The sequence below is a fragment of the Malaya genurostris genome, chromosome 2, assembly GCF_030247185.1.
Source record: "Malaya genurostris strain Urasoe2022 chromosome 2, Malgen_1.1, whole genome shotgun sequence".
Classification (NCBI taxonomy): domain Eukaryota; kingdom Metazoa; phylum Arthropoda; class Insecta; order Diptera; family Culicidae; genus Malaya; species Malaya genurostris.
The window spans coordinates 65,320,922-65,348,763 of NC_080571.1; the positions used below are offsets into that span (position 1 = coordinate 65,320,922).

The window sequence follows — 27,842 nt, forward strand, 5'->3', positions numbered from 1 at the left end:
TTATGTAAGACCCCTTTTTCATGTATAAGTTCAACCAATAGCCAGCTATATTATATGAATAAAAGTGATGAACTGATACAAACAAACCTGAAATAGTTATAAGATCATGTACAAAATAAATGTATTTTATTTAATGTAATTTATAATAGCAAATCGCTACATAAAAACAGTGTTTAGATTAACTAATAATTAACCAACATACTAATATGATATTTGAAATGTATTATGTTTAAAGTACTAAATGTTTAAAGTGAATGCCACGGCGAAGAAAAACTTATGTATATTGCCTATGAAATAAACGCATTTATGGAAAATAATTGTACTCCCAATATAACATTAACACAAAGAAAAATTATAATATAAAATGTCTCTACTAATTCGAACAACGAAAGTCAATTGAGTGGAATGAAATACATTGATAGTTAATGTCTCGGAATTTCTTATTTCAACAGTTTTTAAATCGACAATGAAATTCGACAGCGCTCGTTCATGCGCGTCAAGTGAATACTTATGTAAATTATGTAAATTGCATCTTATCGGCTTGAAGGGTCTGGTGAATTACTATTTGGTACTGACAAAGTTACTGAAAATACTTCTAAATCTATACTTGCTACTAAATTCAGGCACATACATTGTTAGTCGATACATATACATATAACCTCATGTTAGTCAGCTATAAATACTCATGGTTCATAGTAATCACTAACAGTAAAGATTATATTATGATATAGTTTATTTTACAAGCCAACAAAACGTGTGGTAAGCCCACTGCGCTCAATCACTGAAAATAATCCTGGTATCGATATGTCGGTTCTGCCTGTTTTGCTTTGTGCCACGATTCATTCAACTCAAGCGGTACAAATTCGTTTTCATCTTAAGTGCGTGCCCCATCAATACAAACAAGAGGTAATCTGATGGTGCCAGGTATGACGAGTAAGCCGGATGAGCAAGAGCTTCTCAGTTGTACGAGTCAACCGAATCTTTGGTGACTCTAATGGTCATTGTATTCTGAGTTTATCTTTATTCGAAGCTCCATATATACAACAGCGAAGAAAAACTTATGTAAATTAACGTTTTAAGAAAATTTATTCCGTCAAAATTTGTCATGTCTGACTTAAAAAAAACAGAAATCTATCCTAACACAATGAACGAAGGGATAGATTAAAACATCAAATGCGCAATTTCCACATCCACGCATGGTACACACATCAGGCACCCTCCCGCCGGATTGAATCAGGCATGGCTGACTGAGAGTTTTTCTTTGTATATATACAAAAAAAAGAAATCCAATGTTTGTCAGTGACGTGCTTCACGGAATGCTGAAGGATGCTCAGCTTCAAAATCCATACGCATGCAGTTGCTAGCAGATCGTGAAAATTCACAGCACGTCGGTCGGTCGAGCAGGGTAGAACACAAATCTAATAATCACTTCACGTAAGAAAAGTGGTGCTACTGCTGCCATTACTGCCGACAATCCAAACACAGAGAGAGAGAGAGCAAAACATAACAGGGACGAAAGCCCTTATCCCGACCAGCGGGAGCAGCACAGCAGCCAGCAACAACAGCAACAACGAAAAAAAAACACAAACCGACGTTCGCTAGAGGTTTTTGAGCTTTAAAGGAGAGATTTTGCAAGCACCGGTGAAATTCAATAAGGTCCACATTAAACATTTATAGCAGTCAGGCTAAAGCCATTCCTAGGGGGCATGGATGGTTCCGGATTTGCGCCGGGGTTATTGACAGGAAGAGTGGAAAATCGATCGACCGAACAGGGGCCCAGTAATTCAATCGAGATACGGAAAGAAGCGAACAATGCGATGTCATTTGGCCGTTTCGACGCGACGGCAAGAAACTTCTTATCTTCGGCCGGAAGCGCCAGGAAGTGACAACAAAAGAGAAACGAGCGGAAACTATAACGAGCCGAAGAAGTGTCCAAATAAAGACGCTCGATTACGATGGCAAGCATTATTGGACCCACTACAGGAGCGGTGGGGCAAGGCAGCAGCAAGCAATTCAAAATTAATGCTACAACTTTTAAACTGCTTTTTAATGTCTGCTGGGCGAGTTTTCGGCTCATCCACGACGAGCACACTCGGAAGAACGAATGGGATTCCTTAGTCATGAATTAGGATTTAGGGTCCACTTCACGCTGTCATTCCGGAAGGGCGGCACGATGCACGACACTTTCCCGAAAAAGCGATTCTAGTTAAATATTCATTGTGATCATTATTAGTTGCCAGTCCAGAACACTTTGAAAAATGCCTTCACAAACTGTCATCCATCATCTGTGCTCCTGGCTAGAGCGAGAATGTATGTATTCTTCTGCTGGTGCGCAGTTAAGTGCACCCCGGAGGGACACAAACTATTTGTCATCTTTCGCGACATGTTTTCCTTCTGGGATGGGATGTGCATTTGGCACATGTAGTGTAGTAGACTTACTCGTCCAAGTGCCGAACGCTTCGGGCTGTTACGGGTTCTGCCGCTGCTGCTAAGCTATCTAAGACGCTTCATAAATTTTGTTTATTGCCCTTCGAATAACGCGCGCATCACCATCGCCAAGCAACCAAAGTTAGTTATTATACGGACAGAGAGCGAGGGAGAGAGAGAGAGCAACTAATAAGATTTTTCTGTAGTTTCTGTCGGGAGTGGGGATAATTTTTAAATTTGAATTATACTTGACGTTTCGCTGGCATTTACGAGCGTCATCCATTGCCTTGCAAACTGGCGCTACGCTGGCGAATTACATTTCTCTAAAGTGCACTTCGGAAAACGAATCATGACTGGCTAGACTGGTTGGATGCAAAAATAAAGAGCTTTGCCCAAGAGCAGCGCACGAGCTATTGACGTAATTGCTTCAAAAATTGACTGCTGATGACGAAACAAGTACATTTGGTTGTACTTCAGACTGATTCATGTTGGTTGTCTAGAAAATTTGTTGTAGCACTGGATAAACTACCTAGTAATGTAGTAGTAGTAGTTAATTTAGTAGATTTCAAACACATCTGAACCATTTGTTTTACGTTTCGTCTTCGGTGCATTAGCAGTTTATACTGAACTGCTAATGCACTGATGAGTCGAAGACGAAACGTAAAACAAATGAAAATAGTCATGTGCGCTTATCACAAACCGATTCACTTAAGGTACCGGAACCCAATTATGACTACGTCTGAATCAATGCATTCTTCTTGAAAAGCAATACAATTGATTCAACCTTAGCTTTAAAAAACGATCAGCGATAACCTCATCATTCAATACAAATCTTTTTCCAGCATGCTTCTCTTTTAAATCTCAGAACAGAAAACAGTCGTTGAGAACTAAAATGTTGGCGAATACGGTAATTTTTCCAGATAGCAGCTAGCAACGGGTTCGAATCCCGTCTCGGCTGTAATCTTTTTGCGGTTTTCATTACATAGTTGTATTTGCATGTCAATTTTCTAATCTATTTTCGTCGTTAGATACTGACACAAATTAACGTTTTTTTAATATATCGTTTATTTATACCCGGCTTTAACCAAGTTGCGGTCGTTCGCCGAAGATTAACGTTTTATGTTTTACGTTTCGTCTTTGACTCATCAGTGCACAGAAGTTTTTGTTGAACTGCCACCCCACTCAACACTAAAACACAAACCGCTAAGAAAAACGCAAAGTTGTCTCTATTTGAGACACTTATATTGTACCGAAGCACAATGACTTTACTGATGATGTCCCGAACGTAAAGAAGTTTACAACATAATGATGAACTGCTATGCATCGATAAGACGAAAACGAAATGAAAAATAAAAAATATGAAACAGTCACGCCCGCTTAGTACAAATCAGTAAATGACAATTTGTTTGATATTTTGCCGAGACAATTACCGATCTTTTGGCTGTGAAAATCGCAGTGTTTTTGCCAAAATTGAACATTACAATTTAAGAGTGTAGTAACTTTAAAACAACCCACTCGTACGCGCTTGGCAGATTTACCCCCAGACGACGCGGTTTGTCTGCCAGAAATTTCAGACGGCATTCTGACAGAATTCCGGCAATAGTCTGCCAACATTCTGACAGAAGAGTCTGGCAACAATGCAACAAATTTCGTCTAACGGTTATCAGCGGCTCTGTTTATGCCGGATTCTTGCCGTTCAAGACTGGCTGGACCGTTTTGAATCAGTTCTACATTTTTAGTGCATTTTTGCTTTCAAAGTCGGCTATCGGACGGATCCTCAGAGACCCATTGTTTTATTTACCATTCGACTCAGTTCGACGGGATAGAAAAATGTCTGTGTGTATGTGAGCGTACTTTTCGAAAATATTTTTACTGCTCAATTTTTTCTGGGATGCTCTATTTTCTCTACCAGTTTCAACAAACTCAGGTTCGTTTGAAAGCTACTATTCGGCTATTGATCAACTTCGAAGATCAAACAGTGGTGGCTTCTGGTTGCGGAGATATGATGGTAATATAAGTGCAGTAACCGACAAAACGCGTTGTCTTTTTACCGCTCAATTTTCTCAGAGCTGGCTGAGTCGATTTCAACAAACTTAGGATCGTTTTAAAATCTACTACTAGGTCATTGTTCAAGTTCGAAGAGTAAATGGCTGTGATTTCTGGTTCCGGAGATATGATGGTATGAGTAACGTAACCGACAAAACACGTTGTTTATTTACCGTTCAGTTTTCTCAGGTACCCAGGTAACCAGTGAGCACTAATAATGGTTTTAAATAAGCCTTTTATGAGCACCGAAAATTCTAATAGCTCTATATCTGCAATCTAAAAGGTCATCTGTTACAAATCAATCAGAATTCAGCTTTTTTAATGCACACTAGTCACAAATAAGCATTTTCTATGAATAGCAGTATATTTTGCCAAAATCAGTCCTAATTCAGTCTCAAGAGCGATTGAAATACCAGTTATCGACTATTTGCTGTTATAATGCGGCATTGGTATGTGCTTATTGGTTACCTGGGAATGGCTGGATCGATTTTAACAAGCTTAGGTTCATTGGAAAGCTACTATTGGGCTTTTGATCAAGTTCAAAAATTAAATGGCGGTCACTTCCAGTTCCAGAGATATAATGGTATATGTGACTTAAACGACAAAACGCGCTGTTTTTCTAACGCGCAATTTTTTTGGGATTGGCTCAACTAGGCTCATTTGAAAGCTACTATTGAATTATGAACTAAGTTCGAATATCGAACGATTGTCAATTCTGATTTCAAACATATAATGGCACATTTTTCATCTGTTGAATTTTCTCGAAATTGAATTAACATAGGTTAACAATGTCAATCAAATTTGAAACATGGCGAACATTGCCGTTTCGAGGGATGCAATGTTATATGTGACGTAACCAAAAAATTTCAGTGTTTCTCAATGCAACAAAATTTCTCGGAGACTTAGACTGAAACGGTTTAGAAAATCTAACAGCTGCTTAAGAAAATCTATTACACCTAATGGAACTGGTTTTTATTTGGCTCATAAGTTCATAGCGTGCGATTTTTCCGCAGTGTATGATTCTCAAATGTTTTTTCCTCAGTGTAAGATTGAACCAACCCACATCAATGTATACACGGCATCGGTGTAACTAAAAACAGTTGAACGTTTTTTCCGGAATTAAACTTAAATCCAGTGTTGGTGATTGCCGATAATTTGGCAGAAAGTGGCTCGATATTTCTCTACATTGTATAAAACATATTCAATTTGGATTTCAGATCTCGCTGCCTATCAATGCAGGAACCGTGAGAGAATTTTACTACATTTCTTCGCTCCACATCATACTCTGAATATTTCACGGCCCGTACCAAAATAGATACAGTTTTGCAATGATCGGCGCTATGTGGAATTTACCAAGAGAATCGCAAGTTAACGATTTTTGCAGAAAATCAAATCGATAATTTCATTTGATGATTCTCACACAAGGTTGCAGTACTTCAAAACCCTTGTGTGGAGCATTCACATACTTTTTCATAGACACAACTTATATAAAGGTTATATGCACATATAGTTAGAATAAGCGGCAATAGTAAAATTCTATCGCAATTTTCCACTGCCCGTATAGAATCGGATCGCAAAACGAGAATGAGTGACCGTTTGTTGCTTCAGAGAGAATCCCCACAGCAGTATGCTAACCCGTGATTCTCAGGCAGGTCATCGAGTAAAATTCGCTATCCATTCTTTGTGAAGAGTTGCTAGAGAGCGTTCTTTGATACGATAAAAGCCATCCTTGCCTAAATTGCATCTTCAATGTCTTTTTGCAATATTTTTACTTCTAACTAGTTGTCTTTCTTCAAATCCTTGTTGATTTCGAAAACCGGTTACGCGTAATGGAACGATGCCAGATACTGCCATTACAGAGTGACACCTTCGTAGAATCGGTAGAGGGAACTTCTGTCTGTGGAATTTTGAAAAAATCAGTAACAGTCAATCTTCCGTCGAAAAAAAACACTAAAATCGCGATGATTACCATGCACGCGAAGCACTTCGAAATCGTGTTCCTATGCACACATTCTGAAGGACCAAAATGCACACATCCTAAAAAAAATCGTGGTCGGCCTTTAAAATCGTGGTTCGGTAGGAAAAGTGATTAAAAATGACGAAAAACGAATCAAGCAATCCGGACTTGTCCTTACGTCAAGGACAAGCAAAAAGGTCTCCAGTTACCAGTTAAGATGGTGATCCCAAACTCCAGTTAAGATGGTGATCCCAAACCCCGGAGCCGGCACTGTACTGAATGGAAACGGGAAAAATACAGTATAAGTATGTATAAGTAAAAAATTACTATTAAATAATCTGTTTTAAAATGACTTGAACCATTTTATTGCATTTAAAACGACCGAATTGTTGAGTTTCAACTGTTCCACGATCAACCTGTGAGACTGACTTGGATTTTCCAAAGACGCCCACAAATTATTTTTTTGGACCACTTCTTGTTTGGAGTCATCTCGATATCCAATCCAATCGACAGGTTGTAACGAAATTTTGCACATGTAAGCGTTACACTCTAAACTAGCTTTTTCCAAAATTTCATCAATTTTTACCCATCCACTAAAAAGTTACACACACAAAAAAAGAATTTCTTTTCTTTCGACTTCAGTCCTTAGTTAGCCCATTCAAGGTAGAATTCGTTTTCTCCAGGCACTTTTCCTCGTAGAGCTTCAAAGGTAAATTCTTTGTCCGCGGTTTCAAATCGTTTTCTTAATAAGAAACTTCCGGAAATCCTATCAGCACTCCAGACCGAGAAGATACTCAAAATTCATATTTACTTACGTTTTATCACCCCTTATTTTTGGTTCTGGAATAAAAACTGCTCCACTTAAAATCAAGCCGCACAAAACGTAGAGCTATACTGTCCACCTTACTACATCAAATGAAAAGTCCCGGGCCGCTCACAGAAAAGACGTGAATAGTTTCGAACCGTGTATATTTTTGTTAAGAGCAAGCCTCTAGATGACCTTTAATGGTCCCCAGCAACCACTATCTATTTCCAAACCTGAAAAGGTTTCACCAGGGAAAGAAATTTTCTTCAAATACTGAGATAATTGCAGAAACGGAAGCCTATACTGGAGGTCTTGACAAATCTTTTTTTCAAAGGGCATCAAAATGTTAGAGAACCGATGGGTCAAGTGCATCGCTCTAGATGAAGATTATACTGAAAAATAACAAAGTTTTCACGGAAAAAATCCACTTTTTCTTTATTAGCAATCTTTTTCCACCAATTTCCAATCAATTGGATTGATTTCCACATTTCTTCATTTTGCGAATGAAAAATGCCCAAATTTTTTCGATCGAATGAAAATCTGTACATCGTGGTGGATTCATATTTTTATCCATAAAATCAGTATCATGCTACTTATTCAATTCGATAACATTACGACTGTAGCGGAAGTTAGCTAAGTCTGGCCAGAACTTCACGGGACCATTGCGCAGGGTGGCAAGTGAATTAGCGATTTCAATTTCCCGTTTTTTTCCGGTTTTGCCGGTGCGCGAGGCTAAAAATTCCCTATTTTTTTACCAGGCCTATGTTCCGTTTTTTTTTTAATATTTCTCTCATTTAAGCTTTAAGTTGAAAGCCCGTGTCCAACAAAACATAGAGAAATGAGTATTTTTCGGGTATCTGCTTGGAATTATGATTAAAAATCTCATCCACAGTTTGTCCAAACGTTCATATTCCGAACTAACAGTACCATCCAGCCCAATTTATTCCATCTTTATTTTGTCTTTTACTTCGCCAGTAACTTCGATGTAACAATAGGATTAAAACAAGAAACATATCTGGCCAACGGTGATGAAAATGATCAGTCTTGCATTTCACTGTGGAATGAAGCATCAAAATTCTTGCAAAATCAGCACATTTTATCTAAACTTCTTGCTTTTTCCAACAATGCTCTTAGGCGCAGCTTGCACATCATATTCGATTAATGAAAAAATCGAAATCGAACTCGAAAATCGAAAAAAATCGAATATGATTTCACATCATATTGCGGACGTTCGCGGACTGATCATCTCTAGTGTATTCTAATACTTTTTCAGCCTGGTATAGTCTGGAAAAAAGTATAAGGTTAAAAATTGAAAATGAATTAACTAAAGAACAACACTCATCCCGCAAACCCGATTCCTTCTAACAACCAGTCGCGTCGTGACAAAATTTACGGGTTGTTCACTGCTTATATGGTATGATATCAGAACCGTTTCGACGTTGCAACTGAGACAGCAATTTGTTTTCAACTGCCATAAGCATAAGCCACCGAAGCCTCTCCTGAATGTGTGCATACAAGTTCTCACAGGTGCACATGAGGATGAGACGCCCTTTCTTTTAGAATTCTTAAAATGTACCCTTGTCACTTTGGAAAAAACAACAACAATCTATGCCTCCAGTGACTAAGATGATCTAAATTTGATTATCCTATCATCGACAATCTTCGACTGCTTCTGCGTCGACATCAATATCCGCATCATAGCTGATAATTTTCTATCTTACACTATGCATATAATAACGATTGAAACTATCAACTTTCGTTCTGCTGTTGAAAAAAATAAAAAAATACAAAATACAAATACAGGAATACGCCGTAATAATTGGAAGAGAAAATAAACAAAGAGACACTGTCATTCGCACTTGGAACCTTCTCTAATGTCGTTTTCGTTTTTAAATTGCACTACACTGGTGTAGCGAAAGCTGCACTGAAACCGTTCGTTTTTACCAATTACACTACACCAGTGCTACACTTTTTCTGCACCGATGCCACTGGTGTAGCACTCATCAAAAGTTTGGTGTAGCTCTGTGCAACGGAATCATCTATTGTAGTCAATGGTTACTGTTTATGTTTTCGTCATTTTTGTTCGTTTATTAATACCTCAGTGTAGCACTGCACCGGTGTAGTGCAAATTAAAAACGAAAACGCCATAATATTTGTCGAGATTTAATAGAAATCTAGCAGAAGCATCCTAATTATCCTTATTTTTCATTGAGAGCATTCATTGTGCTATTGATGACAACAAAGAAAGCATTTATTGATTTAAAATTGCTGTCAAACCCATACAAGAACCGTTGTGATATGAGGTGTTGGCCCCATTTTGAATCGATTATGCACCATTGAACCTGATGTTTCAAAACTTGTACTGAACTTCTAGTTCAAACACAAAATTGCCTCCATCATTTCATTTATTGTATCAGGAAAATCATGATGCTGAAAATAGTTACTAAGGTTAGGACTAGTAAATATTTTCCCGGATTTGCACTAAAATTTCCGACTTTTTCCCGGTAAAACCAAATTTCCGACTTTTTCCCGGTTTCCCGATTGTCCCGGTCACTTGCCACCACAATTGCGTGATCGAATGAATGGCAAAAAACGATTTTGGAGCCACTGCTTCTCGTAAAGTGATTTATTCATAGAAAGCTTTGATTTTTTCCTCAACTGCATATACCTTGCCAAATCATCAACGTACGAGCAAATTTGTTTTGAAAGACAAATCGAACTTTTTAAATGTAGTGAGGTAAAATTTTTACCCGGATGTTGTTAAAAAACCATTTTGACCTAAAAAACCATTTTGACATCGATAATATTTGGTCAGATGACCCTCGTGCCTCCCTAGATTCCTGGTACGGTTTTTGGCAACAAGGATTGGTTTCAGCGATCTGTTGCGTCATTTTTAGATACGGTATGACTGACTGAATCCTTCTCACAAACAAATTCGTCGGACTGTGCAATATGCCTAGATGAACTTTTTCGACAGATCACCACCGGAGATCCCAGGATTCTGTTTTATTGTTCTAACAGCCTACACTCGTAGTTTCCGGTCACAGGTTCCTCTTATATAGTTATGTCCACTTAAAATCCGGAATCACTTGTTGTGTTGCAACGGCACGGAAAGTGACTGCTGCAAGAATTCGTTTACAGTGCACAATGGTTCAAGAGCCCAATTTCACACTCCTAATTGATAACTCATCAAAAACGTGGTTTTCGAGGTACATTATATTCAGCAAAGTTGCTCAAAATTACAGGCGCGATATTTTATAAAATTTTATTTATGTGGTTAATCCCCCTAAAAGTTAGATAAAAATATTATTTTAGGCTAAGTAACTTCGACAAAGTTATACAGAAAGTTATTTCAAACAAATTTTCAAAAGGTACTATTCCCCTAACTTGAGTGTAATTCATGATATAATGTGCTATCTGAAAAGGGTGTCCCATAACCTGTTTTTGTAAAAATACATATATTTTCAATTTATATGTTCGTGTTTTACAAAGTTTTCCATCATTAACTAACTACACAACTTTCTCAAATATACTATGCCGCTATCATTTCAGTTTAATATTTTTGGCTTTCTCATATATAAAGATTATGCTATCACTGTGATGGTGATCTTATGGTCCCATATAAAATTTCTGAAATTAGTTTGGATCATACTTCTGGTTCCGGAGTTATAGGATGAAATGTGAAAAACAATCAAAATATGTGTACAAATTTTCTTCAGAAATGGCGTGACCGATTTTCACAAACTTAAAATCAAATGACTGGTCTCATGATCCTTCACAAAACTTCTGATTTTCATCTGTATTCGACCTCTGGTTCCGGAACTATAAGGTGATTAGCGCATAAATTCCAATTCAAAATTAATTTTTTTTCTGAGATGGCGTAACCGATTTTCACAAACTCAGATTCAAATGAAAGGTCTTATGGTCCCATACAAAATTCATGAGTATTATTAGGATCCGACTTCTGGTTCGCCAAACAAACTGATTTCGACTATCCTGATTCCCAGATTCCGATTCCGATGGCACAGGAAAAAAGTGGTCATATTTTCTCAAATGGATCTCACTCACTTTTCTCAGCGATGGTTTGACAATTTTTTACAAACTTTGGTTTAATGAAAGGTCCTGTACAATTCCTGAATTCCATCTGGATCCGACATTTGGTTCCGGATATATAGGGTAAAGTGTGTTAAAAATTTTATACCATCACTTAAAGGGGCAAAACAAACAACGTGAAAAAATTCTAAATCGGCCATAAAACTATTCCGATCGGTAGTTATTATCAGTAAACGGGCAACTAAACCGATTCCGATTAATCTTTCAAGAATTTAAAAAAAAAATATTTTGTTGAATACCACAGTATGATAGTATGTTTGATATGAGAAAAGCATCATTACAACACTAGGTGGAAATATACAGGTTTTTTTTTATATAATTCCAACTTGTCTATCATCATAAGGCGCAGGAAGGTGCAGATGAGACAGACACTTCCTGGCCAAAAATTCTACATGGCGATAGCACAAGGAGATGTGAAAGTTTGCTTTTATGGAAAAATTTACCAAAAAACTGATGATTTGGCAAAGTATATGCAGCTGCGAAGCAAAGACCACAGTGTTCGTGACGAATGGGACGATGAACTCGTAGCTGTACAAGAGAGAATACCTCAAAAACTGCGTATTGCCTTTTATTAAAGTAGGATAATAACTTAGATTTCATCGATAACATAAATCATAAATCCACCCTAGTGCCCTGCCCGCAGTACCGGCCCAACGAGAGATTTTGGGCAATAATGAGGTGGAAGCTTAAGAAAAGTGGAAAAACGGCTCGGGAAGCGATTCAGATGACCAAAATGTGAAACAAATGTGCTAAGGAAGTTGACTCCGGAGGTGTGCAGCGTTTGATGGAAGGAACCAAGATGATAGTGCGAACGAAGAGAAATGATTTAATTATTACGGATTCTAAATGGACATAACTTTACAGTTGCGATGTTTTGCCCGATCCAACGTTAATATTTCCCGGTAACGTTTCAGCACTAAGTTTACGGTCGTAAATTTTAGAATTTTTTGTAATCTTTTCTCCTGGCCATGTTGAACTTTCATCGTGAGTGTATAAATTTTTTTCTCATCTCGTTAATGGACAAATTTGCCAAAAAACTGATGATTTGGCAAGGGATATGCAGTTGCGGAACAAAGACCAAAGTATTCGTGACGAATGGTACGATGAACTCGTAGCTGTCAATAGTCTTTTGATGTAATAACTACAATAACAGTAAGCAAAAAGAATCCACCAAACATTATCTGGAGCTTTAGTCTTTACCTTCTGAGTACCTTTCCACATATCTCGCCAGTTTGTTGATTGGAAATTTGGTCCAGTTTCAGTGGAAGGAACTTTTTTGTCGTTTTTGAAAACTACCAATTACCACGGAGTGAGGTGAACATAATTGGGAATTAATTCCACTCATTTCTATAGATCAGACTTATTGATATAAGTGATTACATCAAAATCGCATTAAGTATCAATTGATTTCAGAATACTACCATTGCGGTGATTTTCTTACTCCAACACGGGGCGCTAGAAGTGGGACCTAGCACGGATATCCGAACGTACAAATCCTCCTAAATCCACCAACGGGCAATTATCCGTTCGAAAAGGAAATCATCGGCTATCGTCGATAGCCCATTACCGAGGCTGGTGTTTTCCGACCGACGACGGAAACACAAACACAGCACCGGTCTGTCTTCTCTGGAACCGGTGGTTAGTTTGCACGCGGATTATGTTCTACATTTGCCTTGGTTGTTCGTTTGCTGAGATTTTCCCGTCCATCCACTTAGCAGGAGTTAAAAATGTTCGCTTCAGTGAGTCTCGAAATTGCAGCTTGTCCGACGGCCTCACACTCCAACGGCCTCGTGACCATGTTGTTGTTGTTGCTGCTGTTGCTTAGCGCACTTACCCTACTACGGGACCGGGTACTACTACTTGAGGAACCCAACACCCAATCCTTTCATTCCGGTCTGGCGCTCTTCCGTCGCTGGAATAAATGAACTGCCCACACAGTCGACCATATGTTACACACTGGCCATACCGGAGTACTCGTTGTTAGTCCTGTCCGGAACGATGTTGATTATGATGAAAAATTATCCTAATTATACAGATTTACTCACTCTCGGACGAGCACAAGCAAGTTGCTTTGTGTAGGTTGGGCGAGTCATGTGGTTGCAGATCTTCTACTGTTTTTTTTTTGGTTGCTGCTTCCGTCATCCATCCAGCGTGGTTCTCTCATTCATGTCCTGCCGCATCATCCTGTCTTTGCCATGGCGTTTCACACCACAACCATCAGTAAGCGACGAGAAGACGAGTGATGCTCATCGATGTTTAATTTCGTAACATTACCATTACCATCAATCGATCCGGTCAACGGTTCGGTGACGGTCGACGGTGATTTCGATGCAAAGTTCCACCGTCCATCGGCAATCGCAATGAATGTTGTTCGCATCTCATTCGAAGGTCCAACGCGGTATCTGACCTGGTTCCGCCCCACGTTTCGATGGATGGATTCCTTCTGCGTTTGCTTTGGGGAAACGATGGGAATTGAATGCTGTCGCGGGCGAAGTGGTGGGAATGATACATATCGTATCGTATCGTATCGCACTGATGAGTGTCTCTCGAACTCGACCAAGTGTCCTTTTTTTCGAACTTACTGCACCCGACACCCGGTGGAGGAGTCGTGGACAAAGTACCGAGTTTTATTTATCGATTATGAAGTGTTTACAATTAAGTTTAATGGAAGGTGATTACACTGTTCACGGGCTGTGATCACTTGGGTACTGACTGATGGCATCTGTCATCGGTTGGGAATAAGGTAGTAATGGATCGTTCGTTTTTAATAACACTTGTCATTAGAGAGCGGCAGAACGATTCAACTGAAGTGGCTGGGCATTGACTACTCATGGCATACGGGTTCATATTTTGTCATCGTTGAACGTTTTCTGATCGGAGCTATTCACTTAAAAAAGATAACGAACAAAATCCGTCTTCTAATCAGGATCTAAGGCCCTCTTCTCAGTTTGATGTGAGCCGTATTCATCGGATCAAGAGTATGTTATTTGAAAATAAAGAAAGAATTCCTCAATTGTTCAAAAAAAAAAACCTCGCTGAAGTATTTCATGAACTAATCAACATGCGCTTTCATGAGAGGAGATTTTCTCGCGAGGATAATAATTATAGCTCACGGGCACCCCTCGCTATTTGTGATTTTTTTTTTCGAAGAATAAGTAGTATTATAATTCTACCCAGCTGTAGGAACACTGGCGATCGAATTTAGCAGATAACAAACCATTTGTTCGTTCGAAGGGCGGCTAAATATCACAACGAAGAGGGGGAGAACACATGTAGTTTAGGCGTAAGACAGAAGAGAAAATGTAGAACGACGGGATCTCCTCACTGCTTGCGTGTTTATCACACAATTATCAGTTCCTGTGCTGGGGAGGGGTTAATCACGCAGTGCAACGAGGTATAATAACCAGGGGAAAACGAACTTCGATTTTGATTGGATTGAATTTACAAGTGCGGGAAACGTTACGTTGTTGTGCTGGCAAATCCTAAATCGGTATATTCGGTACACTTGAAGTGAAAACGATCAAAAGGGACTATACTGGCTTAGGCTTAATTGATAGACGTACGTTTCTGCACTTGGGTTGTTTTGATTTAATATCAGGATGGGGTATTAGAAATCTATTATTTTCACGTAAAGAATCAGAAATTAACCGAATAATAGAATTAATATACGCAATACTTTTATTTCGAATAAGTTATGGAAACCAGCATTTAGCGGTTTGATTGCTCAAATCAAGCTTTATTTTATGGCTTTGAATTCAAACAGAATCAAAAAACCCTATTTTTATCCACCTAGTGGTGTAATGATGCCTTTCTCATATCAATCATTCTATCATATATAATACTGTGGTAATCTTCAAAATAATTTTTTTTCGATTTTTGAAGGAATGACCGGAATCGCTTTGTGTGGCCGTCTACAGATAATGACCACCGATTTAAGCAGTCCTGATGTCGATTTATAATTTTTTTTAATCATTTGTTTCGCCCCTTTAAGTGGTGGTATGAAATTTTTAACACACTTGACCCTATAATTCCGAAACCGGAAATCGAATCCAGAGGAAATTCAGAAGTTTTGTATTGAATAATAAGACCATACTTTTGAACATTAGTTTGTAAAAATCGGTCACGACATCTTTGAGAAAAATTAGTACGCTTATTTCCATTTTTGCATATTTTATTCCATAACTCCGGAACCGGAAGTACAAACCAAACAAAATTCAGGAATTTCGTATGGGATCACAAGACCTTTCATTTGAATCTAAGCTTATGAAAATCAGCTCAGCAACCTTTAAGAAAAGTTAGTGCACCAATTTTAACAATTTTTTGCACATTTTACCCCATATTTCCGGAACTGGATGTCGGATCCAAATAAAATTCAGGATTTTGATATGTGAATACAAGACCTTTCATTTGTATCTGAGTTTGTGAAAATCGGTTAATCCGCTTTCAAGAAATTTGAGTGATTTCCGGTTTGAAGTACACGATCACTTTTTTTTATACTTCCGGAAACTGAAACGAAGATCCGGTATACCCAAAATCAATGTATTTGGTCATAAACAGGGTTTGGATGAATGAAGCAGTGAAGATGAGTACACATGCATCACGGCGTATGATATTCATGAATATACCTGCTTTATGAACCATGTCACTTTTGAAAAAACGTGAGCCTTGTTGCTTTATTGGAATGGCTGTCCATGCACGAGAATGGAAGAGAGCAAACAATATTCACCCCTGCTACTGTTTCTCCTTCTCACGGTTTCTCAATATTCACGGAGCTAGAAAGTGACGAAGATTATATATTCAGTTTCCGCCAACAGACTGATGATTGGCTCTAAACTATCGAATCGCTATTCAGCTGGAACATGATTTACAGAAGTAACAAGAGTGCAGGAGCTAGTTTCTCTATAACACCCAGCAAACGAAGCGTTTGTTTGTTTGCAGTATTTGCTAAGATCACCAGATCGCCATTGCTAATTGCTACACTTCTGCTACTTCTGTTTATAATATTCAAGTATAACTAAGAATTCTCACCCTCTATTAACTTGACACGAATTAAATAAGTGATATAACAACAACAGTTTTCGTGGCATAAAGTCATCAATAACATCCGTTCGCGCTCGGAGAGCTAGTCATCAGTCTGTTAGCGAAAACTGAATATATAATCTTCATCATTTCCTAGCCCCGTGAAGATTGTTAGCTTGCAGTTGAATATTTTGTGAGAAGAACGACGCTCAGACCAACGAGAAAGAAAATTATATTCACGGCTTCTGTACTTCATGAAGACTCTAACAACAGCACACTGGACCATCTGTGCATATATGGAATATATTTGCTTCCACTAGCGTTTTGTTTGTGTGGTTCTTTTTGGCTGGAAAGGCGTCCTCTTTGTGACCGATGGAATTGTTCGCCCACAACAAGTATTTACATGTACATCTACAACAATTTTGCACTAGCCGACTTATTTCACTTAGCGTAACGAAATCACCACTATATTAATAGACAACAATCCGGCCCGGTTTTTAGCTTAATACACAACTATTGATGGAATTCCCAGGTTGCCAACGACATCTCAGATGGAGAGGTTGGGTTTCCGCTCGAAACAGCTGGCTTTTTTTCAACATTTGTGCAATCTCCGGTTTAAGATTTTTATTCCCGACGCAGTATTTCTGGCGTTCTCCGAATAATTAGATTATGTTGGTGACGGTAGATTCGACTTACCAATTTCACCTATCTGGAATGCGAGTAGCACGGATTTTCGAGATGTACGAGCGAAATTTTGAAGCGTTGCTCCTCTCGTCCGATACCATTTATACAATTAAAAAGCAAATATATGATGTTTTACCTTTCTCATATAGAAAGGTTATGCAAACACTTGAAAAACCGACAAGTAAAAATGTGTCATGCACCATTCGACTCAGTTCATCGAGCTGAGCAATGTCTGTGTATGTGTCAAAAAATCTCACTAGGTTTTCTCGGAGATGGCTAAACCGATTTTGACAAACTTATATTCAAATGAAAGGTCTCACGGTCCCATATGGAATTCCTGCATTTTATCCGGATCCGACTTCCGGTTCCGGGGTTATAGGGTAAAGTGTGTTCAATATTGTACACCGTCACTTAAACCGGCGAAACAAAAAAACGTAAAAAAATTTCTAAACTGGTCTCAAAACTACAAAAATCGATAGCAATTATCAGTAGGCAACTAAAAAACCGGTTTCGGCTATCCTGGTTCCCGGTCTCCGGTTCCGTAAGCACCGGAAATAGTGGTCATATGTACCAAAATGGATCTCACTCAATTTTCTCAGCGATGGTATGACCGATTTCCACAAACTTAGATTCAAATGAAAGGTCTCACGGTTCCATACGGAATTCCTGAATTTCATCCGGATCCGACTTCCGGTTCCTGAGTTATAGGGTAGTTATAGAGTACTGGCGAAACAAAAACCTTAAAAAAAACCTTTCTTAATCCACCTAGTGATGTTATAATGCCTTTCTCTTTCTTCAGTCTCACGATATTCTTATCTTTTTCTAAAATAATATCTGACACTAATTTGGGCTCATTTTTGATTTTGATTTTTGACTTCGAGAAGAGTGATGCTAATCTAAAAAACACCCCTTCTTAGTCCACTTAGTGGAATTTTCACAGATTTTGAAAAATCACCATATCGGACATAGGTAAGGGGTGCTACACGGCGGTTAAGGGTTGAAAATTTTCTATCGTGGAAATTACCATAGGGCAAGAGTACATGAAATTTCCGAAATCGAAAAACCATTTTTGATGCCAAAAGTCTTAGAATTGCATGAAACGTCGAGATTTAGTGTCATCTTGAAAAAAAAAATTCGAAAAATCGATTTCCGGAATTGAAAATTTATTTTTGATGTCAAATGTCTTAAAATTGCATCCCAGAAAGTCAATTTTTTCAAAACGTTTCATGCAATTCTTAGACGTTTGACATCAAAATAAAAAATTGTTTTTGAAAAATCAACTTTCTGGGCCTTTTTTCTGAAAAATCGACTTTCTGGGATGCAATTCTAAGACGTTTGACATCAAAAATAAATTTTCAATTTCGGTAATCTCATGTACTCCCCTGTGGTAATTTTTCAAGATCGAAAATTTTCAAACCTTAACCGCCGGGTAGCACCCCTTACCTATGTCCGATTTAGCTCAAATTTTGAATGGGAACTTTTTTCGAGGTGCTTAAACTTTTGAACAATAGCGCTTAAGTCACAGCCATTTGATATTCGAACTTGATCAATGACCCAATAGTAGCTTTCAAACGAGTCTAAGCTTGTTAAAATCGGTTTAGCCATCCCTGAGAAAATTGCGTGGTAAAAAAACATCGCGTTTTGTTGGTTATGTCACTTATACCCACATATCTCAGGAACCAGAAGTCGCAGCCATTTGATCTTCGAACTTGATTAATGGCCCAATAGTAGCTTTCAATCGAGCCTATAGGGTCTAAATAATGAAAAAAAACAACATTTTTGCGAATTTTTTTCAGAGCTACCGGTCAACAAAATAAACTCAAACGTTTTGTAATACACAAAGCATCATTCAAACAACATTTTGTAATTTTTTCGTGGAAAAATATTGAAGAATAAGTCGGTGAAGAGGTATTTTTGAGAACGTTTAATTAAAATCATGATTTACGGTGTCCACTCTATCTCGGCGCAGACTAATCAGAAGTCAACAAATCAAAGAAACATAGTTAGAGAAGCAGTTTATCTAGACCCCAACGTTTCTGTTTGATTTTTTTATTTCGTTTGAAATTATTGGTGGTCGTTTAAAGTCAAAACTAATTTTTTTTACGAAAAAATTCGCCATTTTGTAGTTGTAAAACCTCCCCAAAGTAACAAAAAACGAAAAGGAAAACGTTGGGGTCTGGTATTTTATATGTGGAAAGTGTATACAAAATTTGAAAAAAAAATTGAGACTGTAGTTTTTGAATGACGATGGATACGGACTTTCAACAGCTGCTTTCGAGAAAAACGCGTTTATTACTGCCGGAGCCCGTAGGATCTAACCGTTTCAAACATTTTTTTTTGAATTTGAGTTATAATGAACCATTTCAAGAATCTTTGTCAAGTTTTATGGGGTGGTGTGTAGTAAGTGTTTTCTAACAGGGGAAATTAAAGATTGAATGTTTCGAATTTTGCAACAATCGACATTTTTCAACAGGTACAGATATTTATAATAACTAAAAGATGCTCGTAAGCATATTTATACGCGTGAAGGGATAGCAATTGTCGCTAATAAAGAAGCTGGAAGTCAAATTGTCGGCAAAGTTCTATGAAAACTCAGTAAATTATCACCAAACTTGGCACTGGTGCTTTTCTGTAATTTTTAAGAGCGTCATAAGGGTATTTTTTTTATTTTTGTCTACGAGTTTAGACAGTCATTGCAGATGTGATCAAAAGGGTAGAGTTTGTGGATGTGGAGGGTACTGTAAACTACGCGAGGTGCTCATATGGGTAATCATGGAGGAAAGCTGTAGTAAGTATACTAAAACAGAGGAGTTCATTATAACATTTATTTGGCTTGAAACGATGCTTCTTGACAAATACAGAAACTACTTTTATATCAAAGAAGATTATAAGTTTAAATGAATCCAGACGACAGTCTCCTAAATCAATCCAATATACACAAAAGCTTCTGCCGGTACAATGACGATAGCTATGGATCTACTGCAGTCAGAGCAACAAAAAACAATGGCACGTGAGTCATTCCTAGTTAAGTGCTAATATCAGGAAGATTTCTAAACCACATAACAGACTCCTTCAAATATATCAATAGCTAACTGATAACGGACCGATCCTAAACAAAATCAACAAAACATTGTCAGTTAAAAAAATCGTGAGTTTGGAGATTAAGCAAATGTTTCACACTATTAATACACGGAGAACCCTTCGATCATAAAATTGCGATATCGAAGTTTTTGATTTTTGCGAGAGTTGATTTAACTAATTTCTTTTTGATTCTACCAATATGGTTTTTGATTTGCATATATTCAAGTAGTTGAAAAATATGTTGTTTTGAATGCTGTCAAATGCCGGAGACAGTTGAAAGCAAAACAATAATCGCAATGCAAAATCAACAACCTTTTTAGTTGAAATCTGTTCGCGTCGCTTCAAAATGTCAATGAAAAAAACATCGATGGTTAAAGCGTTTGGTGAAATTGTGTTCATTCGATTTGAGAAATTCATGATAACAAGTGTTTATCTAACAGCGGTGTTGTGATAAAGTTAACCTTGTTTAAGATGAAAAAGATTAGGTGACAAATTAGAAAATGTTAATTAATGATCATCTCGTAATCTTTCAGGTATGCGCAAAAGTTTTATGCTTCAAATTTGAGCTGTTTTACCTCCAGCTGTTTGATACCGATGATGATGTTCATGCATTAGCAATAAAACGCTTTTTGACATGAATTTAATTTAGAAAAGTAACAGGAGCGAAGGGTTTCAAACACACAGAACGCGCTGCGATTGAATGGCGCGTTTGAACTGCCGTTGCAAAATTCTAATTCCCAGCGGTTGATGCACCCAAGCTCATATAAATTGACTAAAATTATCAGTGCATAACATTAGTTCAACCGTTTGAAGGCATCATCTTTCAATACTCATTTTAGGTAAATTTAATAATTTCGCTAATTTACTCGCCCCTCCGGGCACTTATGCTGATTGAAAACGTTTTTCTACATCAATCTTTTCCGATCGAATCAGAGGTTTTTTTAGAATTTAGATCTTTACTGATCTCGACTTGACATGATCATGATCATACAAAAATCAAAATCACTTAGAGATCAGATCAGTTCTGATTTCGTAATGATAATTTATTCCTTGGTTAAGATCACTTGAAATCAGTAGTGATCGGTGGTTTTCCCAGCCCTAATGATATTACATGTCAATATAAAATACTGTTTATATTTTAACAACGATATTTATTTCATGAATCTCAACATACCGAACTTATTTCGAATAGATCATGACGTGTATCAGTAAGTATATTTTGATTATTTTCGCAAATCAATAACATTGTTCGAGTTGATTCAACTATTTGCAATGTTTAACTACCAGAATTTTGTTTCAATAACAACACCAGTTATTTCAACTAAATTATTTGTTGATATTGAAAGGTATGTGTCCTCACTAATTGACAGCATTTTTTTCAAACAGTTAAATTAGTTGTTTCAACTATCGTTTCTGCTAATCGAAAAACAAAAATGACAGTTTAGTTAAAACAACAATCGATTATTTGTACCAAATTTTAACCAATCGAATTCAGAAAATCAACTAATATTCTGGTTGAAATGTGATCGCGGGTGGTTCCGTGTATAATAAAGGAACACCAAAACGCTCTTATGACAACAATAGCAAAACTAACAAGCGAAGAAACAAAGTTAAAATTTTAGAATACCCAACAAAGTAGAAAATATGAACTATAAACTGAAACAGTTGCAAGCCCAAAATTTCTATTTAAATGGCGGTTTGAAATAAATGACAGGTCCAGTAATCCAGTATAACTAAAAACAATTCGTATGGCCATTAACCAACATGACCTACTAATTGGAACAGTTTTGAGCACAACTTCAAAGATATTTTATGGCGGTTTAAATTTTTTTAAAGGTTTTCTATGGCGGTTTAAAATTTTGAAAATTCATCACCTTGTAATATTAGTACCGGAAGTCGGACTTGGATATTTTTGTTGGACTATCAAACCTGTTAATTTGGGTTTTATTCTATGAAAATTTGATATGAGTTTATTTGACCCTAGAATAAAGACTGTCCCAGAAAGTATGGATGCAACCAAAAACCGCTACCATTTCGCAATGGTTCAGAATCTGTCAATTTTTATGGCTGCGTCCTGTTGTTTACACTCTTCTCTAACCACTTGTGCAGTTGTTTATTCATTTTCATTAGTTTGTTTCGAAATGCGTGGACTTTCAGCAGAACAACGTCGAAAAATTGTGTACAAATGGTGCATAGAACGCGGACTGTCACTGAGAAAAATAGCAAAAATGGAAGGAGTAAGTGAAAAAGCCGTACGAAATGCAATCAGGATGTTCGGTGAGGATAACACCTTTGAGGATAAACCGAAAACGGGTCGAAAAAAAAGGTCCTGCTAACCCTCAGTTGGATAAACGTATACTGAAGGCGTTCGAGCAAAAAAAGGAGGTTTCAGTTCGGGATGTGGCCAAAAAAGTGAGCACTTCGAAGTCAAATGTTCTTCGTGCTATAGAACGTTTGAATCTTCAAACCTATATGAAGTAGAAACAACCAAAACGTAGTCCGAAACAAAACGCATTGATCAGGCCGAGGGTTCGAAAACTGTACAATACGATTCTTGCTGGAAATTTGAACTGCATAATCATGGACGACGAAACCTACGTGAAACTCGATTACAAATCCTTGCCGGGACCACAATATTATACGGTGCGAGAAGGGCAAGTGTTAAACCAGTCCAAGACATCGATTGAAGTCGAAAAGTTTGGTAAGAAAGCTATGGTCTGGCAAGCAATTTGTAGCTGCGGTAAGATTTCGAAACCCTTCATCACCACTGCTCCAATGAACAGCGAAATATACATCAAGGAATGTGAACATCGGTTCGGCCATTACCGAGAAAATTGATTGTCATTATACACATACATACACACAAACATTTGCTCAGTTCGTCGAGCTGAATCGAACAATATACACCTAACATGGTAATGGTCACGCTAATAGCAAAATGAAAATAAAAATAGATGCGGATCTAACATTTTCCAATGGAGAACGAATATTTGAAAGGTCGTACATCTATTTCTCATGGAATTGCTGTATAGATATCTTTTTTTCTCGGTTAAACGTTATTTAATTTCATAACGAAGAACAAAAGTTTGTAGAGAAACGTTCAAATTTACGTTCGGCACGACAGTTAAGACATTGCACTTCGGTGCAAACATAAAAAGAGTTCTGTAGATTGCAGAAATTGTGTGTACAGAAATTACATTTAAAGAATTCAGACAAGAACTACTATTTTAATCTAAAAACATGAAATACGTACCTAATAACCCAATCATAAGTGCATGTAAGAAATTGAATCAACAATAATCCGTAAACTATGATGTCACTCTCCCCTGCCTCCTCAAAAGATTCCATCTTTATGAGTCACCTTACCCCTGTAAACTTTCACTGGTCTAAGCACGGCTTTAGTTCCCAGCACGATAGAAGTATGTTTTCGTTGAATATGGCTGGATTAACTGTTAGACTATCGATGATCTGGTTCGAATAAAATTCCCATCACCGAACCGGCCACTAAAGAAGCTCTCTTACGTCAGAGTGTAAATAGTGGAATGGGAACGATAGAAACTTGTGAAAACAAACCGATAGAGTACCGGCAGTTGTAAGCAGCCGAAATAGGAGGTAGCAGCACGTGTTTGGCAAATAATAAACAAAACTGGAAAAGACCTCCGGCAGCAGACTTTTTTATTTTCTCTGTCTGGAAAGATCCGGTAGGTTAGCATTGCGCTGAAACAGCATAAAAATGACTGAACCAAAAAAAAAAGAGAACCATTCGAGCCTCATCTAATTCACTAACGTCGGTCATCCATTCGGCCATATTTATGGTCCTGTCTTGTTCCCCGAAACAACCAGTTTCCTACGCCGAAATCCTTCGAAATCCCGGCCATAATCATCAGGAAGGCGAGATTAGTCCTGGACACTTAAAACGACCCGTGACCCATTTGTCTTCATTCTGCAGCAGTGCTCAAGGGGACCTAGGCACAAACAAACAAAAAAAAAGACACATAAAAACTCATAAAAATAAAAGCAACACACCCGTAGCAACGAGAGTGACACAGGCAGAAAGGACCCCTTCCTCGTTTTTATTACTCAAACTCCGAATGAATGAATCCTTTTATTTCGGTATTCTCGGAATAAAGAACGAAGAGGCATTAAAATGTCCCCACCACAGCAGAACGGCAAACCGATAGAGAGCCGGGCCGGGAGTCGGAGAGCCATATGTAAACAAAGTGCTGCCCCCTGCTGAAAGCTGTAACAGGGTTGCCCTCTTGTCCTGCTGACTACAGAAATCGGTCGGCTTCGGGGTAGTAACCGTCGCTGCCAGCCCGGACGGTGTTAACGAGCGAACTTGAAAAGAAGAAATCAAGCTTATCAGCAAAGATACGGGCAACTGGCTTCATGTAGCGTAGGTAGTCCGATTAATTTTACCTCCAATCCTCAATGATGGTTATATTTTTAGAAACCACAGCACAATCCCGTCCATCCGTCCGTCCTCCCAGGCAAAAGTGTGCGAGTTCTAAAAATAAACTTTTTTTTCGTTTTGTTTCTGTTTCGCTTTTTGTTTGGTTACCTTCCCCTCGCCGGGCAGCACAGAACTGACCGCGACCGATCATATGTAGGAGGCCAGCCGGTCCGTAAGCTGTCCGTTCAACAGATATACAAAAAAACCCACACGTTGATTTGCCCCACACACAGTAATGCTGAACGGTGGAGAGTCAAGAACGAGAAGCGGGAACCGTTGGCGAGAATGTGTGCAATTTAATTGGATTTTCGTCGCGTCTGTATAAATATACCTAGCTCCAGAGCGTCTAGCATTTTTCGTGTCTGGGTACAACTTTAATATTGATCTACCGACGGATGGGAAGCAACGAAGTCAGGATGGCCGAGTGGTCTAAGGCGCTACGTTCAGGTCGTAGTCTTCTCTGAAGGCGTGGGTTCGAATCCCACTTCTGACAAGAGTTTTTTTTGGGCGGACCGTGTACTGTTTTTGATGACGGGCATAAACAAACCAAACCAGTTGGAAATTAAGGTTCCCAATTTAAAAATTGAACAACCGCCGTTGCATATTCAATTTAGAATATTTATTTAAATTATATTCAATAACAACGGCAAAGTCAAGGCATGAAATCTCTCTCTCTCTCCGAAAGGGCACTGGTGGTGTATTATTTGTGTTTGTTTCCGTCGCCTGTTTTGTCGTGAACGTCGTCGTCCACAAAGCCGAGACGTATTTGCCTTACAAATCAAACTGCTATGAAAAGTGCAAAATTGAGAATAAACAATGCTTTTTGAGTGGAATTGTGTGAAAATTTTGCGACCGGGAGAAATTTGGTATGCGCAAGTTTAGTCCTTTCTAGGCCGTACCGTTCCAAACTTTAATTAGATGATGTCGCGTTTGTGAGGAGACGTAGGAGGCGTTCGATGAAAAGTTGTTATCTCCGACAGACGTCATTGCCAACAATGGCACAATCAACTCGGTCGGTCGTAGAGGATTATACTTTCCAAACAAGGTTTGTTGAACAACCGTTTACTTTAAAGTCTCGCAAAAGCTTTAAGTTGCAAGAAATCGTTTCCAAATTCGATTTATTTCAGTTACTCTTCCTTTCCAGAAGTCTACAAAAGATAAAATGCTACCCGAATAAAAGTTAACAGTATCGAAACATTGGCGCCCACTGAGCAGGCGGTTAGATCGTGTTGGGCGTTGCGAGTTTGTTGAACAACATAATAAACGAAATACTCGTTCAGTATTTTGGGAACGGTTTTTTGTTATTTTTTATTTAGGTTTACTTGCAAAAAAAATCTACGTCCTTGTGAGCGGTCTTCCAGCAAATAGCCGAAGGCATGTTTAGCAGTTCTTCCTTCGTTTTATTCAACAATGTCTTCTCAGATTACGCGACAAAATTGTTTTAGATTTTGCGCTACAGGTTGGGCCAGAAATTCTCTATGGGACGCAACTGGGGGAAGTTGGGCGGATTCGCTACCTTGGGTACCACATCAATATTCAGCCGCTCCATCTCCTCCAACGATCGCTTCGAGTGTAGTTGGCCGACACCAAATCCGGTCAGAACAACGCGTATTCGCTCTTATGATCTCATAAGAGACTTCGCATAACTCAAAAACTATCATAATAGCTATCATTCAATGAACAACGCAACTTCCGGCAGGCATTTCGTACAATAAATTTCCCCGTTCACGACCAATCCGGAGCGAAAGAAGAGCGGCTTTGACAACCCCTTCTCGTTGATTGCCAGCCACAGCAGAACCTTCTTGGGGAACTTGCAGCGATGAAGCCACTTTTCCCTCGAGCTGTCTTAAGTTAGAGCTGTCAAATTTTGTCTTCTGACTCACGGGTTACTATGTTTGATGCTGCATGGGTAGTTTCGTTAGTTCGGGTGAAGGTAAACCCATGAAAAATCGACAATTTTGTCTTTTGTCGTGAATACGACTTACTTTACTATACTGTGCCTTTTCAAAATTTACCCTCTGAGAGAGTGATAAGTTTTTGATCGTGAATATCTCTTGTTGTATCTAACGAATCAACATAATTTTTGCAACACGCCATCGGAAATATGATCACAATTTTATGATAAAATTATCAGTTGTGTGACATAATCTCAATTAATTCAAAATTAAACTTTCCTGAAATGTTTGGTATAAACGAGTATCAAAAAGGATAATCCAAAAGGCGCGTTTGCCTTGCTCGTATTTTTAAAGCTCATAGCTCAGTGATCTGTGAAAGGATTTATATAATCTAACTTCCAATAGAATCGAAATTTTTCAACTTAAACGTGTATAGCAAAAGCATTGAAGTACTTCAATAGTACACTATTGAAAAACCTGTCTCATTTGACCCATGTCAAATGAGGAAATCAGAACGCGTTCTGAGGAAATGAACAAAATATCTGCTGCTGTACAACAAATCGTTCGAGAAAAATGTTCCGAAAAGTGTTGAATATCGCAGTGAATTCCTCAATTTGTTCCTTCTGAATGCTAGAAACGAATTCCTACAGAATATTGATAGTTTCTTTCAATAAATTATGCAAATCCGAAATGAAATAAGCGACATTAAAATTCTGTATGCGGCTATTTTTATAGCCGTTAGGACCACCCAATAGTGAAAAAGCTACAAACGAAATCATGTAAAAAGAAAGCTCTTAACAAAAATTGAATCAGTTTGGATTCTATCGCCACTGCGAGCAGATGTATTTTGTGTGGTTTGCAAAGCTAGTTTCGCTTCCGACAAGAGCGATTACGTCACAGCTGCCAGTCATTTGCATTTGTTGAAAAAAACAACGGTGGAGAGCATTACACAAAATCAGCCGTTCTAATGGCTAAAAAGTATTCTGAAGAACTATTAGAATTTGTTATTCGAAAATTGACGGTAAATATCCTCAGTTTAATGCAAATCTAGAACAGTTTGGTTAGATTTGTGCACTTTTTGCTGTGTGAAATTCACAGTAATCGAGATCAAGTGAAGCCTTCTTTGTTTTTGCGAAAAATGTTCCAGAGTTTAATGTCGTAGAGAATTACGCAATTTGACCCTCCTGAATGCTAGAAACGAATCCTTATAGCATATTGATAGTTTCGTTCAATAAATTAGGCCTATCGTATCATTGATCAACCCAGCGAATTAATGTTTTCTTCATTGGAAGATTATAATCGGTTGTAAACGCTACACCTACACCAACCATATCAGTATCGCACCCACGTACAACAGTTCAG

The 27,842-nt window shown here is 38.1% G+C and overlaps 1 protein-coding gene and 1 non-coding gene across 11 annotated transcripts in view; both read left to right on the top strand.

Moving 5' to 3' along the window:
* The window catches only part of LOC131427464 (protein winged eye), a 758,071-nt gene that overhangs the window by 257,006 nt on the left and 473,223 nt on the right, over positions 1-27,842 (top strand). The gene's annotated exons all lie outside the window — the stretch shown is intronic.
* Trnal-cag (transfer RNA leucine (anticodon CAG)) lies at positions 24,996-25,078 on the top strand. Its single transcript has one exon. It is a non-coding gene; the product is annotated as a tRNA-Leu (tRNA).